Raw genomic sequence first — 16,845 nt, forward strand, 5'->3', positions numbered from 1 at the left:
TTAGCCTTAAGGCTTCTCTTTTTGAGCTCCTCATGGTCTCTTTCACCAAGGGCTAAAACAACTGTCCTTCCTGTCTTGTCGATTGAAGTGGCATTCAGCACTCTCCACTCTTGCGTTAGAAGTTCGGTATCGTGCTGATTGATTCTGACAAGAACATCCTCCACTTTCATCTTGTCAAAAGGAGATGGGAACTCGGTGATGACCTTGGTCGTGTTCAGCACTTTTTTTTTTTTTTTGCATCCACCACCTCTAGGGTCTCCCCTTTCTATGGGTTACAGTTTGATATTGTCTGTTCCAACCAACTTTTCGTTGCTGTATTTGCACGGATCAGTACCGTAGCTCCACATTCCAGCCTTGGTGACTCAAGGAAGCCAGGCAGACATCCGTCTGACAGCGGCTTCATTTGTGTTATCAGAGCAGATGACAATTCAGTAACGTCTTCCTCCGTGAGTTTTCCATCTGGAAAGGTCTTAGGACCTTAACGGAGGACAGTCTTTCCAGAAAAGACATGACTTTCTTCCTTCTGTTTCTTGGAGGGTGGTTTTGTAGCCGAACTTGATGGCTTGCTTTCCTCCGACCTTTGCCCTTTGGGCGTAGTAATTGGCAAAGCATCTCGCCGATCCCTGTTCCTTGGCTTCTTCTCCACCCACGTCCCAGCCGCTGTCTTGGCTTCTTTCCTTGCCTTCTTCTTTTCCTTGTAGTAGGCACTTGTGCGAGGTGGTGTATCTATATGCATGCCATTTAGTTTCGATGCAGATATCTTAAGGTCTTTCTCAGTGAAGTCTCCTGTTTCCTTCTGTCTAGAAGCCGGCTTTCCTGTTGCTTCTTCTGTTTCTTCTTCAAAGATGGATTCAGCCTGCCCTACTGAGACTTCTGCCTCCATGTTCTCCTCTTGGGCCTGCCACTGGACCTGCTCTTCTGGAGCTTCCATAGCTTACCTTGGTGTTTAAGTGGTTCCATATGACATAGCATTTTTGCCCCTTCTAGGGTCCTGAGAGGCATTCTCACCATCCGCGATGAGGCATTCCGCCAGATATTGCCCTCTCACAACTAAGACTTTCCGCAGCAGGCGCAACGACCCTCAGCCGTCCGCCCCTGGACCGAACCTGACCAGGTTTGTTCCACCTTCAGTAGACCTACTGCATTACCATGCCCGAGTTCAGAGCCATGGGTTCCCGCTAGGTTGGGTTTGCCCCGTTCCCAGCCCGTGGCTCGTTCAGGCTACGTAGGGCAAAGTGATGTGTTGGTTCCAGCAGACCGCAGTGAGCTTTCACCTCAATTACCAGCACCCACTTCACCTGAACCACCCATGTGAAGGTAACATGGATGCCTCTCTAGCATGTGTGGGTGAGGTTTCCACTTCCAAGCCTTGGCTTGGGCTAGTAGCAATCACACTGCCTCAAGACGTTTTCTGGCAATACCTGTTTTTGGTTCGCGAGAGGGTATTCTATTTCCTTCAGACCCTTCAGACTAGTCCGAAGGGCCCCTATCCGCCATTTGGGATGCGTCCGATAGGGAAACAGGCAAGAAAACCCCCAAGGGAGTGGCGTTCTTAGGGGAACTTCTTCACTATAGGTATCAGAATGAAGAAAAATAACGCCACCGGATGCCCGGTGAGCATAATATCGTTCTGTTGCGTATAGTCTGATATTTCTCAAGACCGCATGATGGCCTGGTCTGAGATTGGTTTCCCGAATACAGACTATACTCGCCGCAAACTCACTAATGAGCTGGCGCAGCTCAGCAAGATCCCTGTCATAACCGTTACAATTCCATGGTAACAGTGCCATAGTGTGGACTAAAAGAGTGTGTGTTAGGTTATGAGCGACAAGATGTCCTTAAACCTAAACACTATCAACATCTACATCCTTAGATGTAGATGACAGCTCGACATCCATCCCATCATCAACAGACTGTAGGACTAATGCCCAGAACTTCGACGTACCTTGGGGGCGGGATTTCTTCTTACAAGTGGAGCACTCAAGTTTATGGGCACGCATACTGCTGGCACCGACTCACACCCTGCCAATGAAGGGCATGATTTCCCCTTTGCAGGAGAAGTGCGGGAGCGCCCAGTAAGGGTGTTCCCCTTCTCCACTATCTGTTCTAGTTTAGACGGGCTGAGAGAAAATTTCCCAGCCCTGGTCGGTGATGCCACCTCCAGCGGCTTGGGCACGGCTTTCGTCGACCTCTTGATGGGGAGAGACTTGGCCTTCCCCCCCTGCTGTACCAACTTAGGACTCCCAGCTCGCACAGACTTCTTGGTGGTCCAAGGTTGGGTTATCGCCCCTTCGAGCGTTTACTCTTTGCGACTTTGCTCTCAGGAGCAACAGCAGCCCTGGGCACAGCGATCTTCATGGGTAAAGATGTGAATCACGAACCTGGGAGACCATAAGCTATCATGCTGTAGTCTGGTGTATTGGCAAGTAAATTCATGGAATTAAACTTACGGCGCGCTCTCGTAGGAAAGACCACCAGGGTCTTCATCTCCTGGATCTTCTTCTCACTCAGATATGTCGGACAGTTCCGATCAAGAGGAGAATGAAGACCAGAGTAGTCAGTGCACCTGTACAATGTTGTGCACTCTTCCATGCCGTGAGCTGCTCTTCCACATGTACCACACATAGATTGATTCGAACAACGAGATACCATATGTCCGAATCTCTGGCATTGAAAGCATCGCATAGGAGGCGGGATGTACGGCCCCACATCGCAACGATAAGTTTGACTTTTTCTGGTAACACCGGCAACTTGAAAGTGACAATGAAGGCAGCCGTGGCAACGTCTACACCGTTGACTTTGCACATAATGCGCCGGACATGTGTCACACCACGGTTCTTTGTGTCTTTCATCAACTCATCGTCAGTGTTCAAAATAAGGTCACGGTGGAAGATGACCCTGCTAACCAGATTCAAGGATTTGTGCTCCTCCACTTTACAACTTTTATTATAATTTGGGTCCACCACAAACTCACTAATGAACTGGCGCAGCTCAGCAAGATCCCTGTCATAACCGTTACAATTCCATGGTAGCAGTGCCATAGTGTGGACAAAAAGAGAATGTATTGAATAAGGTGGACCCAAATTATAATAAAAGTTGTAATCTTGGTTCAATACGGACAAACAATGAAGTTTATTAATTTAACTCCTCCATTTTGACGGTGATTTCGCCAAAGTGGTCACATTTAAGCAACTGATCGGCTTGCAGTGCTGTGTGAGTCTTCAAAAGCAAACTACCGTTGCACATTTTCTTGAGATCCTGAAGTTCGGCGTGGACGCCTTCAATGTGTCTACTAAAAAGGATTGATTTTACCAGCTTAAAATCATGACCATCAGTTCTGGTAGCAAACAGAAACCTAGAGAGGTTGGATCCCATTCCTTCCTATTCCTTCACGCTGCGCATGTTCCCAGGGTGTTGACCCCGTAAGGAATCAAAAGTTGAAGACTTCGGTGGGGGACCACCTTGGGCAGGTCGAAGACGTTTCGAAGCCATGCCCGAAATCATCCTCCCCAAATGCCACCCACTCCGATCAGGGGCCTCTATAGCCGAACCAAGCAGCCAAGGCAATAACCACCTGGTCGTAGCCGGTACTGCCCGGTGTCCATTGTTGGAAGATGCCTAATACGGAATGACTGAGGCAATGAGCACTAGGACTCCCTTCCTCCAATCACTCGCAATAGCATGTACCCCATAGCTAGCACAGAGTAATATAGAGAAAAAACCAATTAATAATAATATGTCCTTCTGGCATTCGGTTGTGTGGGGACCTGTACTGTCAGGCGGAAACTACTGCATGGGTACATGGCGTTCCCACCCGCAGGCTTCCCAGGAGTCAAGAGCAGACTTTCAGGCATAATCGCACATGTAAGAGGCCCTTCTCTAAGCAGCACGCACATCAAGAATTTTGAATTGGTCTAAAACACATCCCCGCAAAAAAAAAAAAAAACGGGACCGATGGCCACATGACCCTTTTAGTTACCTTCTACGACAGGCAGGGATTACCTGTGAATATTGATGATGATGATGATTGTTATTTAAAGGGGCCTAACATCGAGGTCATCGGCCCCTAATGGTACGAAATGAGATGAAATGGAATGACAAATTAAAAGTCCAAAAGTCTCCACTGACCAGAATTCGAAACGTGAGGATGAAGAATGAATGGATGGACATGAATTTAAAACAATCAGTGGATGCGACCCGCAATGCCTTACATTCACAGAAACCGACGTAAATCAATAGGACTACAGAACAAGGGACTGCTGCTATAGCATAACAATGAATCGATGATGCCTGCAGTCTGAAGGGGTCCAAAATCCAAGTTATCGGCCCTTCATAATGGTACTTATTGCTAGGAAAGTAGAACCATGTTTGACAATTTAACATGCTTTTCCTAGGAAAATTCAAGTGATGCATTAATTTTGCCGGTCAGTGTATATTAGGGGAAGTAGTAATAAATAGTTACATAAACTTGGAAAGAAGGATCATTGGGTTTGGAAGATAGTGTGAAAACTAGGATTTTTTGTTGTTGAAATATTTTTATTATGTGGAGCTCAAGCAGCCAGTTCTAAGCAGAACCTACGAAAGTTCACTCTGTACACCATGCTTATGGCTACAGCTATAACCTCGAATTTCTTTCAACACCTTACTCCACTGAGCAAGTTGGCCATCCAGCTGTGACCTAGAATAGTGGGTTTAAAATTCACTGTTGGCAGCCCAAGATGGTTTTCCATAGATTCCCATTTTCACTCCAGGCAAATGCTGGGGCTTTACCTTAAGGCCATGGTCGCTTCCTTCCTACTCTTAGTCCTTTCCTATCCCATCGTCGCTATACGACCTATTCATGTCCATGAGATGTAAAGCAAACATATAAAAAATAAACACCCTACTCCAACACAGCAAGGTCCCAGCAAACCATTCTACCTAAAAATATCATATCGTACGGAGAGTATATAAAAAGAAACCACATCATAGTAATTATGAGCCATTTCTGCAATGTAGAATTAGGAACATTCATTGCATTTCATATTGTAAATACCACCATGAGTTATACAAGTCTGTATGCTGGATATTGTTTCTGGGTGGAAATATGCTAAGAATATTGGTATAGGATGTCTGGTCATTTATGTTTTTGTGCAAGTTTACAATGTTAATCAGCTGTTCAGGCTCAAAAGGAGGAAGGAATTATCAGAATCCAGTCGACATCATCCAGGTCCTTACCATATACTTCAAATTGGCTAAAAAAAAAAAAGGTGTCTATCATTTTCTAGTCAATAGATAACTCACAGCTCAATTTGTTCAATCGCAACAATTGTTGTGATTACTAAAGCGGTACTATTGCGGTTTGCTGGAGTGCAGTGGACATACAGATCGATCCATGCATGGAAAGAAAATTATATTCCAGAAGATTGTCAAAGGTGAATGTGAAATGATTATATAGAAATCACAATAATTATATCATCCACTACGAAAATACGAAGAATTTTAGAGGGAAGAATCAGAGAAAAGATGGAAACAAAACTGAAAGAATTATTTTTGGTTTCAGAAATGAAAGATCATGGTGGTGGTCATTTACCATTATGAGAAAATATGGAAAAGCATGTGGAGTAAATAAGCAAATAATGTTATTGACTTCACGTCCTACTAACTACTTTTGCGCTTTTTGGAGACGCCGAGGTGCCAGAATTTAGTCCCGCAGTAGTTCTTTTAGGTGCCAGTAAATCTACCGACACGAGGCTGACATATTTGAGCACCTTCAAATACCACCAGACTGAGCCAGGATCGAACCTGCCAAATTGCAGTCAGAAGGCCAGCGCCTCAACCGTCATGAGTCAGCCTTGCAGTTAATAAGCATGCAAAGCTTGTAGTTTTCCACGACAGTTGATATCACAATCATGGGAGACAACCAGTTTCACATGGAATCTGAACCACACAGACACAACTTTTGCTTTTAAATATACCACAAGTATTGGCCGGGGTTCAAACTGCAGGTGCCCTGCTGAGAAGCCAGTGACAATGTCACTCAAATATCATGCAACCCCATCAATGCGGGGATGGGAAGGATAATGACATTTATCAATTCAGAAAATATCTAAGTTATGACAATGTTCTCTAACCTAAAGTATGGGAAATGATTACATTAGCATTTAACGTCCCAACACCGTGTCGGTATGTTGACTTGCAGGAGTTCCATAACAGTTACAAGCCAATGGCATGGAGTACACACATCTAAACACTCTGAAATGCCACTGATCCCAAAACTCGGTACCTTGGGAACAGAAGAAGAACGATGACTAACCATCTACACCACTGACATTAGCTAGTTTGAAAAGGTCTGGTAAAGAAAGGAATTTTAAAAGAAACAATTAAAATGGTAGAAGCAATGTTTTCAACTGCTACAGTTGTGTCAAGACTCAAGTAGGCAAAAGCTTGGGGTAGGGGGCTGAAATCGAACCACACAGACAAGTAAGCAAGGTTGTAGTTTTACATTATAATTGATGACATAATAACTGTCATGGGAGACCACCAGTTTCAAATGGAATCTGAGCCATAGAGGCATGACTTCTCCTGTATACTGTCATCTTTGCTGTTTTAATATGAGGGAAGATATCACAACAGCAGTAAATATAGTATAGTAATGTGTAAAAATGAACGAAATTATACTGTAACATGGAAGGAAGAAAGAGAAATCCAAGAGCAGCTATATTGTGTAAATGGTAAGATTATTAGGTAGACCTATAAGAATCATCTGGAAAATAAAGCAGAAAAACAAAACAGTGGTAGAAAATGGAGAAAGAAAGAAAGAAAGAAAGAAAGAAAGAAAGAAAGAAAGAAAGAAAGAAAGAGGACAATTCAAGACTGGATTAGGAAATTAGGAGGAGGATACTACCTGAGCATTTCTGTTGCAGAGTTTGTAGGAGAGCAGTGTGTTCATTGCCAAAGCTAGGGACCTCACCATAATAACTAATTGCCCCAGGCAACACTACTGCAGACTCCCCTCAGCTCAATGCTCTTTTGTTGCTAGCAGGTTACTTACTTGCTTACTCATGACACCAACAGTTGATGACATGTGTACTCAATTGGTCTAAACAGACCTGGCTCATACTGACCCAGCTTAAAATATCAGGACTTTACAGTAAAGACCCTCTTCGGCAATTGGCACGGGGTGCTTTTACAGTGCTGCAGTTGGTAATCATTTCTATCAGTGTTGAATTCTGGGAGTAATGCCATATTATAAAGTGTAACCATTGGTAGAGCTGTTGACATGTATGGTATGAAAAACACTGGATGATTTATATTTTCTTTAAAAAGTAACTATATTTTTAGAAGTGGGTTGATGGGGTCCCTAGCTTTGGCAATGAACACACCCATCTCCTACAAGTAATACGAGGTAAGATTTATATTACTGTATTTTCTTTTGAAATAATATATTTTATGCCGAGGGCCCTATCATCTTATTTTACCAAGACCATACATGAACGCATGCATATCTCCTTTCATGATATACGTGCACCAAGCTCTTTCATACTTAACGAGACATCCCCAAAACCTGCACCTAAATAATCCTGTACTTCAGTACACAAAACCCCTTCCTTAAACTTCAACAATGAATGAAAATTCTTACATTCGCGAATCACTTTACAATCCTCCAACACCTCAACCTTTATAGCTGAAACTAGTAAAGCGTTCATTTTATTTATATATTTATCTTTTTACAAGTTGCTTTACGTCGCACTGACACACACAGGTCTTATGGCGACAATGAGACAGGAAAGGGCTAGGAGAAGGAAGGAAGCGGCCGTAGCCTTCATTTGCCTGGTGTGAAAATGGGAAACCATGGAAAACCATCTTCAGGGCTGCCGACAGTGGGGTTCGAACCCACTATCTCCCGAATACTGGCCACACTTAAGCGACTGCAGCTATCGAGCTCAGTAGTAAGTGTTCAAGAAGTATGAAAATAGGATAAAAGGAGCAGAAATGGAATTTATGAGAAGTACCGTATGTTACTGAAGAAAAAGTAAGACTGAAAGACTAAAACATAATTATGGAAGGGAAGAAAGGTCAAAATGTTAAGTGATAATATGGAGAACAATCCAATTAGATGGTCTGAATGCATAAAACAGATGAATCGATGAATGAATAAAAACTGGAAGTACAAATGAAAGGAAATGGTGGTCGTGGAAGACCAAGATTTTGATGGATGGATGTGGTTAGGAACAGCATCAAACAATGAGATGTGGACAAGAAGATGGCAATAGATGAAGAATTGTTGAGAGATAAGGTAAAACAGGAGAGGAACTATGTTTGCCCTAACCGAGCTACCTCTAGGGGAAATGATGACTGCATACTAAACAACATGTCAACTTCCCTATAGTGTTTGTCCCTCCTGTATGCACAGTAAGAGGCAGCCAGCTGTGCACTTCCCCATCACACTCCTCCTGCATGCTACTTCAGTGTAAAACATTTGCCAAGCTAAGCAGAACTGACCTGTGTCCAGGGACTTACTGCCATGCGTGTCAATATTATCAGACAGTCACGCATTCGAAACGGTCCTCGCACTACTCATCAAAACTCTCCCACCACCGCCAAGTGGACACTATCAACATCTGTAGACTGTGAATATTTACCATTCTGCTTACACCTTCCCCACTCTAGGACACATCTCTATCAAATGAACATAATTGAAAAGATGGTCTCAGCACAGTAGACTGGCCAAAGATGTGAAGATAATGTGGCACCAAGAAAACACATTAAACAAATATGATACATACATGAAACTGTCGGAGCCTCCCAGGCATTGTAATATGAATTATTTATAAATAATAAACACAGCAATCTCTGCTGAAACAATCTAAATATTGCAATAAATTATATTTTACAACGCATCCCACAACATGGAAAAACGCTATTAGTGACTTTGCAGACAAGCTGCAGAAAAATAAATAAATAAATAAATAAATAAATAAATAAATAAATAAAAAGCATTGGTAAAAGAACGGTGTACGAAATTATCGGCCACTGAGTGAAAATTTGAACACCAGCAGCTAAACATGGATAGAATATAACACTTTAAACATAACTGTAGTCACTTATGTAAATACTAAATGCGAAATCAGAATGCACACCCACGGTGCTCTAACGGAATGACAGTCGGAGTCCGGCATAATTTACGGCTTTGCTTAAACATTCCTGCGTTTCAAAACATTTCTCCTCCTCAGCTTACTCACCAAAATCATGTAATGATTTTTTTATTCTTTTGTACTCATGAATCACATGCTCAAGAAATTACATAACCTCAAAATAATTGTATTTAAAAAATAAATTTAAGACTTAATTTGTTGTCGTTTAGGTCCTCAATCCGTACACTAAACAATATTTTTCGGTCATACTGAAAAATATATACATATACAGTATAAGGAAAGCTGTTACATCAACACGAAATATATGGATGGTTAAGCATTTTAAAATATGGGCAATAGTTACCCGGAAACTTTACATACAACCACCCAACAGAGATTTATCACCTGTTGTCAGCACAGTAACACAATTTGACACTTACTCAGTTCAGTTGTGAGTTTGTTTACTCTATGGCTTCTACGTAGGCTATTTCCAAGTCAGCATTTCCGTGTTGCGTATAGGCAATTTAGTGTCGGATTTAAAAGATAGATTTAAGAACACAAAAGCTGTTAAAATTAGTTTTAATTGCCTTCGATTACATGTAATTAATCGTTTTCCTATAACCTGCAAAACGTGAAAAAGGATAAAGATATAAGATATATTTTGTCATCTATAAGAACTCGAGTTCATATGCCGTATTGTGAAAAGTTGCAACGGATTTTAAAACAGACTATATGAGAAAATTTATCATACGGCAATAACTTTTTCAACCAGTAGGCCTAATTTAAGGTACCTAAGTAAGAACAAAGTAATATAATGATAAATGAAGTGTGGAGATTTACAATTAAATTAGGAGGGGCAGATTTTTATGTGCTATTTTTTTTTTAATTTGTGCTAAAAACCTAAAAATATTTGATAAAAATTAAAAATAATTTCATTTAAATATCACATAACCACTCGCGTTCAAGAGGTAGGCTAAATAAGTGTAAAGTTTTTTTATTAAAATATTATGCTACAAAACGTGCTCATTGAGGCAAATGGATGTCTGTGTATGAAAAAGTACAGTATGGTACCGTATATCAATTTTTGGTGTACCCGAGTAGATATTATGGTATTTAAGAAAAAAGGTGATATTTTGTTTAAATATAGCAAAAACCACCTATCATCCACGAAAAAAATTGTACAAGCTCGTACTCGCCAATCACACGCTGGAATATTAGTTGCTGGAAGTAGTCTCAGAATTGCACTGAACAACGAAGGTCATCTCCAAATTGTCCATCACAAATGCATGTCGAGTTTCTTTAAAGAACCCCCTTTGAGTGGGGGCAGTAAAATAACACCCGATGTATCCCTTTCTGTCGCAAGAGGCAACTAAAAGGGGTCCCAGGGTCTCTTACATTGGGAGCGTGGGTTGGTGACCACGGGACCTTAGCTGAGTCCTGGCATTGCTTCCACTTACTCGTGCTGGGCTCTTCACTTTCATCTATCCTATCCGACCTTCCTTGGTCAACTTTCGTTATTTTCTGACTTCAACGCTATTAGGTTGCGAGGGCTAGGGGTCTTTCATTTTCACGCCCTTCGCGGCCTTTCGCCTTTCTTTGGCCGATAGCTTCATTTTTCGAAGTGTCATATCCCTTCCATTTGTTCTCTCTGATTAACGTTATATATGGTTGCCTAGTTGTACTTCCTCTTAAAACAATAATCAGCACCATCACTAAAGAACGCCTTATGTTGCGAAAACGAAATGGACGTCATACATGCATAGTTAAAGAGAGAAAAATCACCAACACTAACGCCATAAATTTCACTAAGATGAGCATCCTCAAATACTTTAGCAACATCGCACATATTTCTAACAGTCTTGTACCTGCGAAGCCAAGAGAGAATGTAATTTATTTTCAACAGCAGGCACTTCCTTCACTGCTTCGGACCACAGGTTAGTGGATTTTTCAAGTATGTCTATGGTTTTACACAGGAAGCTTAGATTGGCAGATATAAACGCCAAATCATTCTTTAAATGGCTGTGTTTCTGTAACTCTTGAAGAATCTCAATTGACGGACCGTCGTTTTTATCTAGTGCATTCACAACGGATGCGAAACGTTCAAAATTGTCTGCGTGTATATCACTGCGCTAAGCTACGTACCCCCTGCCGTATGACAATAGGCAGAGGAAGAGGCGGAAGACGTCGGTTTTCGTCTTTAATCAGACAGATTCTCGAGGGTGCCTTTACAAAGGCCTCTTTTGCCAGCAGACACTAATTTATCCGTACAGTTTCACATAACCTGTGTAGAGCATGAACCACGCAAGTTACGTGCATCATTTTCGGAAAGCTTACAGAAATGCCTTTGGGCTGCTTTTTTCATGTAAACTGCACTAACAGTAATTAGAAGCAATACGTTGTCGTATTTTACACCTTTTGACCAAAGTAAGTGCACGGCTTCATTAAAAACACTAACTAGAGTCCCGTGGTTTGCAGCAGACATGTCTTTACACCCTAGCAAATAAAAATGTTCAAAAGTAGTTTTGTCATTCTGCAACAAAACTACAACATTTCCTACTTTACTATCATTTGAATCAGTGGTTTTGTCAATGCTTATCCACAGCTTTTCGCTATCACATACTGCTCAAATTTTTTGTAAAGTTTCTTCGTAACATTTTTGGGAGATAGTTCTTCCTTGATGTGGATTCGTCTGGAGTCTCAAAATTAATGTACTTTGTTAGGAAATTTCTGAGTCCCAGATTATTTGTTTTGTCAAGAGAGATGCCGGCTCAAGCAAATGCTCTACATAAATCTAAATAATACTGGGAAATATTTGGATGGGTCTACATTTGAAGTAGTTGGCTCATCTTTTAGTAATTGTCGTGAACGCACGCGCGAAGCAGCCCCACGTGCTTATTTGCAGACAAACGCTGGGTTACTTGAGAAGGTTGATCTGCAGTGACTGTATTACCACACGGTTAGCAAAATAATAATTTTCCATCGGCGGTGAAAATGTTTTTAAATGTCTCTACGCATTTGAAGACATGATCTTGTACTCAATTTCACATTCGGCACTGTTTTGCAGATTACAACCCGTTTTACGGTGAATCACTGTTTCAATTAAAAAAATAACAGCAGACACTGAACGAAATATTTCTTCTCTCTTAGAAATTCGGACAAAATCACACGACCACGGGAATGATAGATGGATCTGAACAACTAACCATACTCTTAGGAATGATACAACCCCACTACCTCAAGTTGGAAGAATATCTTCCCAGTCTCCAGTGCGCAGTTTAATTTAGGGTATTCCCAGTCACCCTTCGCTGACATTCTATAAACAAAACCCGAGGTGGCTGACAAATACGAGCGAGTTGGAATGCTAGCTAACACAATCATGGAAGGAAACAACATTTGCAGAAAATCAAATCCCTGTCTAAAGGTAACGACGTATTCAGAGACCAGCAAGTCTTCGAACTTCCGGAGGGAAGTCCATAAATAGCCACATTATTCAGAAGTATGACGTTAGATACACTGTTAAAAACAATACCGTAATCGAAAAATGAGAATATGAGCATCATTTCATAACACAGAAGTGTTTAAAATTTTATTGAGTAACAAATATTGCCGATTTATACGCTTATTATGGATTTTCATAAAACATGTATTTACGTTTAAAAATAGTAAAAATATGTGTTTTTATGTTAACATAAAAACCCGCTCCCTAGTAATTACATCTAGGTTCAGACAATTTTGGTTCTTTTACGGTTAGCCCTTTGGCTTGTGCCTGTGCTGCAGGCTTTTGGCAAACTAATTCCTGACTCAAGAACTTGTTCGTATAATACGTTACCGTATATGGTGTAGTGTTTCCTGTACGGACACCGAAATGTCTGGGACATTTGACTGGCATTGGGTTTCGTTTCTACTAGGGGTTGGCTGCCTGTCATTCACGTGACGGGTACTCCGCATGGTACTGTCGTTGCTGTACTGCTGACGTGCTGGTCACCTGTCGCTGGGCGGATATTTCTAAACGTGTCATTGGCCTGTAGCAACGGGGACAGTCATTTCTCAAGTGGTTACTAGCTTTAGAAATAATGCAGGACTTTTTTTGATCGTCATATACGACTTGGCCCTTAAATCCGTGTATAACGATAAAAGACGCAATGTGGTGAAGGTCTAGGTCTATTTGTACTTGCGGTATCCTGTTACTAACAGATAATTTACACTCATTTGACCAGTATTCACTTGTCATAGATTTAATTGTACCATATTTTGCGAAGTTTGCCCGAATTCTTTCACTTGGTACTTCCGAGGGATGTCGAATATTCTTACTCCTGTTGCTTCAGTGCCAGCTGCAGTAATTTCGATTGGGACGCGTTCCCTGTAAACATAATTATACTGGTTTGTCCAGAACAATTATTAGTCAAAAGACCATTCAGAATATTGTGTAAAATTCGTTGGCACCTCCTGCTGCAGGGCTTCTAATTGGTGATCTTCAATGTGTCTACTACCCACGTGCGGATTTCAACGGCTGAAGTTCGAATTGTATTTCGCTGGAAGGAGCACTTCAAAGTGTTTTACTGGCATGGTGCATGCTACTTTGTTGTATTTTCCCTATTACTTAAATATAGTCCGGCTCCATGGCTACATGGTTAGCGTGCTGGCCTTTGGTCACAGGGGTCCCGGGTTCGATTCCCGGCAGGATCGGGAATTTTAACCTTAATTGGTTAATTTCGCTGGCACGGGGGCTGGGTGTATGTGTCGTCTTCATCATCATTTCATCCTCATCACGACGCGCAGGTCACCTACGGGTGTCAAATCAAAAGACCTGCATCTGGCGAGCCGAACATGTCCTCGGACACTCCCGACACTAAAAGCCATACGCCATTTCCATTTACTTAAATATAAACGCAGCGCTCTTAACTTTGCTTTACCGTTTGTTTAAACACGCTGTGTAGAGGAGCGAGCTGTACCGAACCTCCTCCGGCCAGTGCTCTGACAACGTGACACTCGTGTACAGAATTTTATATTATTTTCTATGCAGCCAGATGATAATTATATCCTGTTTATACTAATGTAATGTATTATCTCACGGTACATTCCATTCGTGAATTAAATACAAAGTACACATTTCTTGAATGATTAAACTACTATAGTTTTACAATAACAAGCATCTCAAGTATTTCATATTGGTTGGATATCTGCTAACGAGCCTCTCATTTTTTCAGCTGTTTCGGGTGAACGTCCTCGCTCACAGCCCTGATTCTGTATGTGAACTGGAGATGATTGCATCATCATCAGTATGGACGCCAACGGAAAGGATAAGCAGTTCTACTTCTTCTTCCGTCTATCTGTCGCTCTCCAATAATCTTCTGTATTTTTAAATGAAGTATAGTGTTTTCCGTTCTTCTACTGAAATTTTACAGGAAAGCCTAGGATATCATCCTATTAAAGTTGCTACAGACAATGTTCCCATAATTTTTTCATTGGACCTTTCGACTTGACTGCAGACAAATTCGACGGTGTTATGGTCGGGGTAATGTGGCGGTAGCTGCAGAGGAATGAAACCTTTAGCACGCAGTGTGTGGTCAGTACAGGTGGCTTGTTCTATTTTACCAGCTCTAGTAGTTCTGGTTTCGTCCAATCATCTTCCAACGTTGTATTGTTTTTGCAGAGCCAACCTACAATGTTATGCATGCAGTCCGAATGTAGTACTGATATTAATTGCTTACTCATCCATTTGTTGACATTTTCCGCATTCATTTTGTTTGCACTTCGCTTTATACATAATAAACGCATGTGGTATAAATAAAATTTGACTACCTGTATGAACCACAATTGGTCTCTGTCTGGGCTGTCACTTGTACACACGCCTGATATAATGACATCATGCCCGCACTCTTGTGAACAGTATAAGGAATGTGGAACACGTTTCAACTAGGTACGGTACATAATCAGTTTATGTTTTCTTTCATCTTTTCTCATAAATCGTAGATAGGCTGCTCATTTAGTAACAATGTCGGGACGTTCTCTTAACCTATTCACTCCAGTTCTTTCCAGTCTTATTCATATCCCATGCTAGATTTCTCTGGATGATTCGACAATGGTTGAAATAGGCTAAAAATAACCTTGTATTTACACAGATTATGTACAGTCATGGAAAGACAACATTAAAACGCCAGGGCTTTTCTTCTGCTGGGTACGCTCCGATACGCGTACCGGTAACTTTAGATTGTAAAAATTATGGTGACAATTTGGATTTATTGTTTAAAAGGGTGTCTCCACTGCCATCATCATTTGATATCGAATGATGGCGTCGTGAAGTGTCTAGATTGACTCTCATCCTTAATAATCGACCGTATCATAAAGTATATGATATCGATCCGTTTCGATAGCACTACTATTTCGACTGTAGGTGCTTGCCGATTAAAATTTGGGAACTTCCTTCGTATGACTGATCAGCTTCACTTCGCTCCCTGTTCACTTAACTGCGTCTGTTGTGCATGCTATACATGAATAGGTTTTTTCTTGTAGTCCTTATCAAACGCAATGAACTCTAATGTTGTGTACCGAAAGCAAGTTTGGTGGAAGATGCTGTGATCGAATCTGTAAAAGCTGAACACTTGGTTGTGGCTGCCAAATATGCGGTTGTAAACGAAAATTTTCCCGACTGTTATTATTTATTACAACTGGCTACCTGTTAGCATAATAAGACTATATGACACCACAAAACTGTAGCCTGCGACTCCAGTATTATACGTTTGGGATGAGTCAAGCGAGTACCAGTTAACATTTTCCCTAAAAAACTAGCACTGGCAATAGTATTCTTTTATCAGAACTTAACAATAGCGTGACAAATGTCTACAGCTTTATTTACTGTGCGGTTGGGGCGGGCCACCTAAAAAGGAATGACTTCTCTCTGGCTAGGAGATGAAGACGGGTTGAGTGGGAGTGAAGGATATGTAGGATGGGTAAGGAGTGACGTGAAGAGCAATGGGAGGTGTTAGGGGTATTACCTTCTTAACTGAGGGAATAGTTTTATTAAGTTATAAATATGGGGTCAAAGCACACGATGAACTTATTTTACATTGACCTACACAGTGACATGGACGAGACTTACACATTTTGGATTATCATACTTAGATTATTAATACAATACCATTTACATAGAATTTCTCTTGACATTCATAGTATGATGGAAAATATAACATCGAGCATAGTAACTGGACGTAAGCCCAGTTTTTGTTTAGTTTTTTACGATACTACCTAATTACAAATTCTAGTGATTTAATGGAATGTTGCTAGAAATATCCGTATTAAAAGAAATGGGTGATTGATGAGGTGAACATACATAAGAGAGTGGCATTGTACACGAAATGCGTATGAGAAGGAGGGAAGCCGACGCGGGCTCAAACACAAGATTATGATCAATATAGTGGGGAGTGAAATAAATTGATTAATTGTTGTTGTTGTTACTGAGGGTGATAAGGAAACAGGGATGATATCCAAGTTGAGGGTCTGTAGGCCACCAACCTAGGGTGGGGGAGGGAACAATACACGTGTGGAGTGGACTGGATGAAGAATGGGGAAGGAGGGGTGGGACCGTTAAAGGGTTGTGTTGGGGGGCGGGTTGCTCGATTGAGGGCGTGAAGTATGACTCGTTGGAAATGGACGAGGACATAGAAATACAATCTGGGAAAGCGGAAGATGTCATATAGGTCGGACGTGTGGAAGAGGAAGGAGACACGTA

The 16,845-nt window shown here is 41.3% G+C and overlaps 1 protein-coding gene across 6 annotated transcripts in view; it reads right to left on the reverse strand.

The window, feature by feature from the left end:
• The window catches only part of LOC136864094 (transmembrane ascorbate-dependent reductase CYB561), a 403,629-nt gene extending 394,022 nt beyond the window's left edge, over positions 1-9,607 (reverse strand). The window contains exon 1 of one of the 6 annotated variants that reach the window (XM_068225782.1): positions 9,557-9,607. The gene's annotated coding sequence lies outside the window, so the exon portion shown is untranslated. Of the gene's footprint in view, positions 1-9,122; positions 9,147-9,480 lie in introns of those variants that run through there. The other 5 variants (XM_068225783.1, XM_067140660.2, XM_067140656.2 and 2 more) reach the window with 5 other exon arrangements.
• Positions 9,608-16,845: the final 7,238 nt, after the last annotated feature.

Source organism: Anabrus simplex, chromosome 2, assembly GCF_040414725.1.
Source record: "Anabrus simplex isolate iqAnaSimp1 chromosome 2, ASM4041472v1, whole genome shotgun sequence".
In the NCBI taxonomy this organism is placed as follows: Eukaryota; Metazoa; Arthropoda; class Insecta; order Orthoptera; family Tettigoniidae; genus Anabrus; species Anabrus simplex.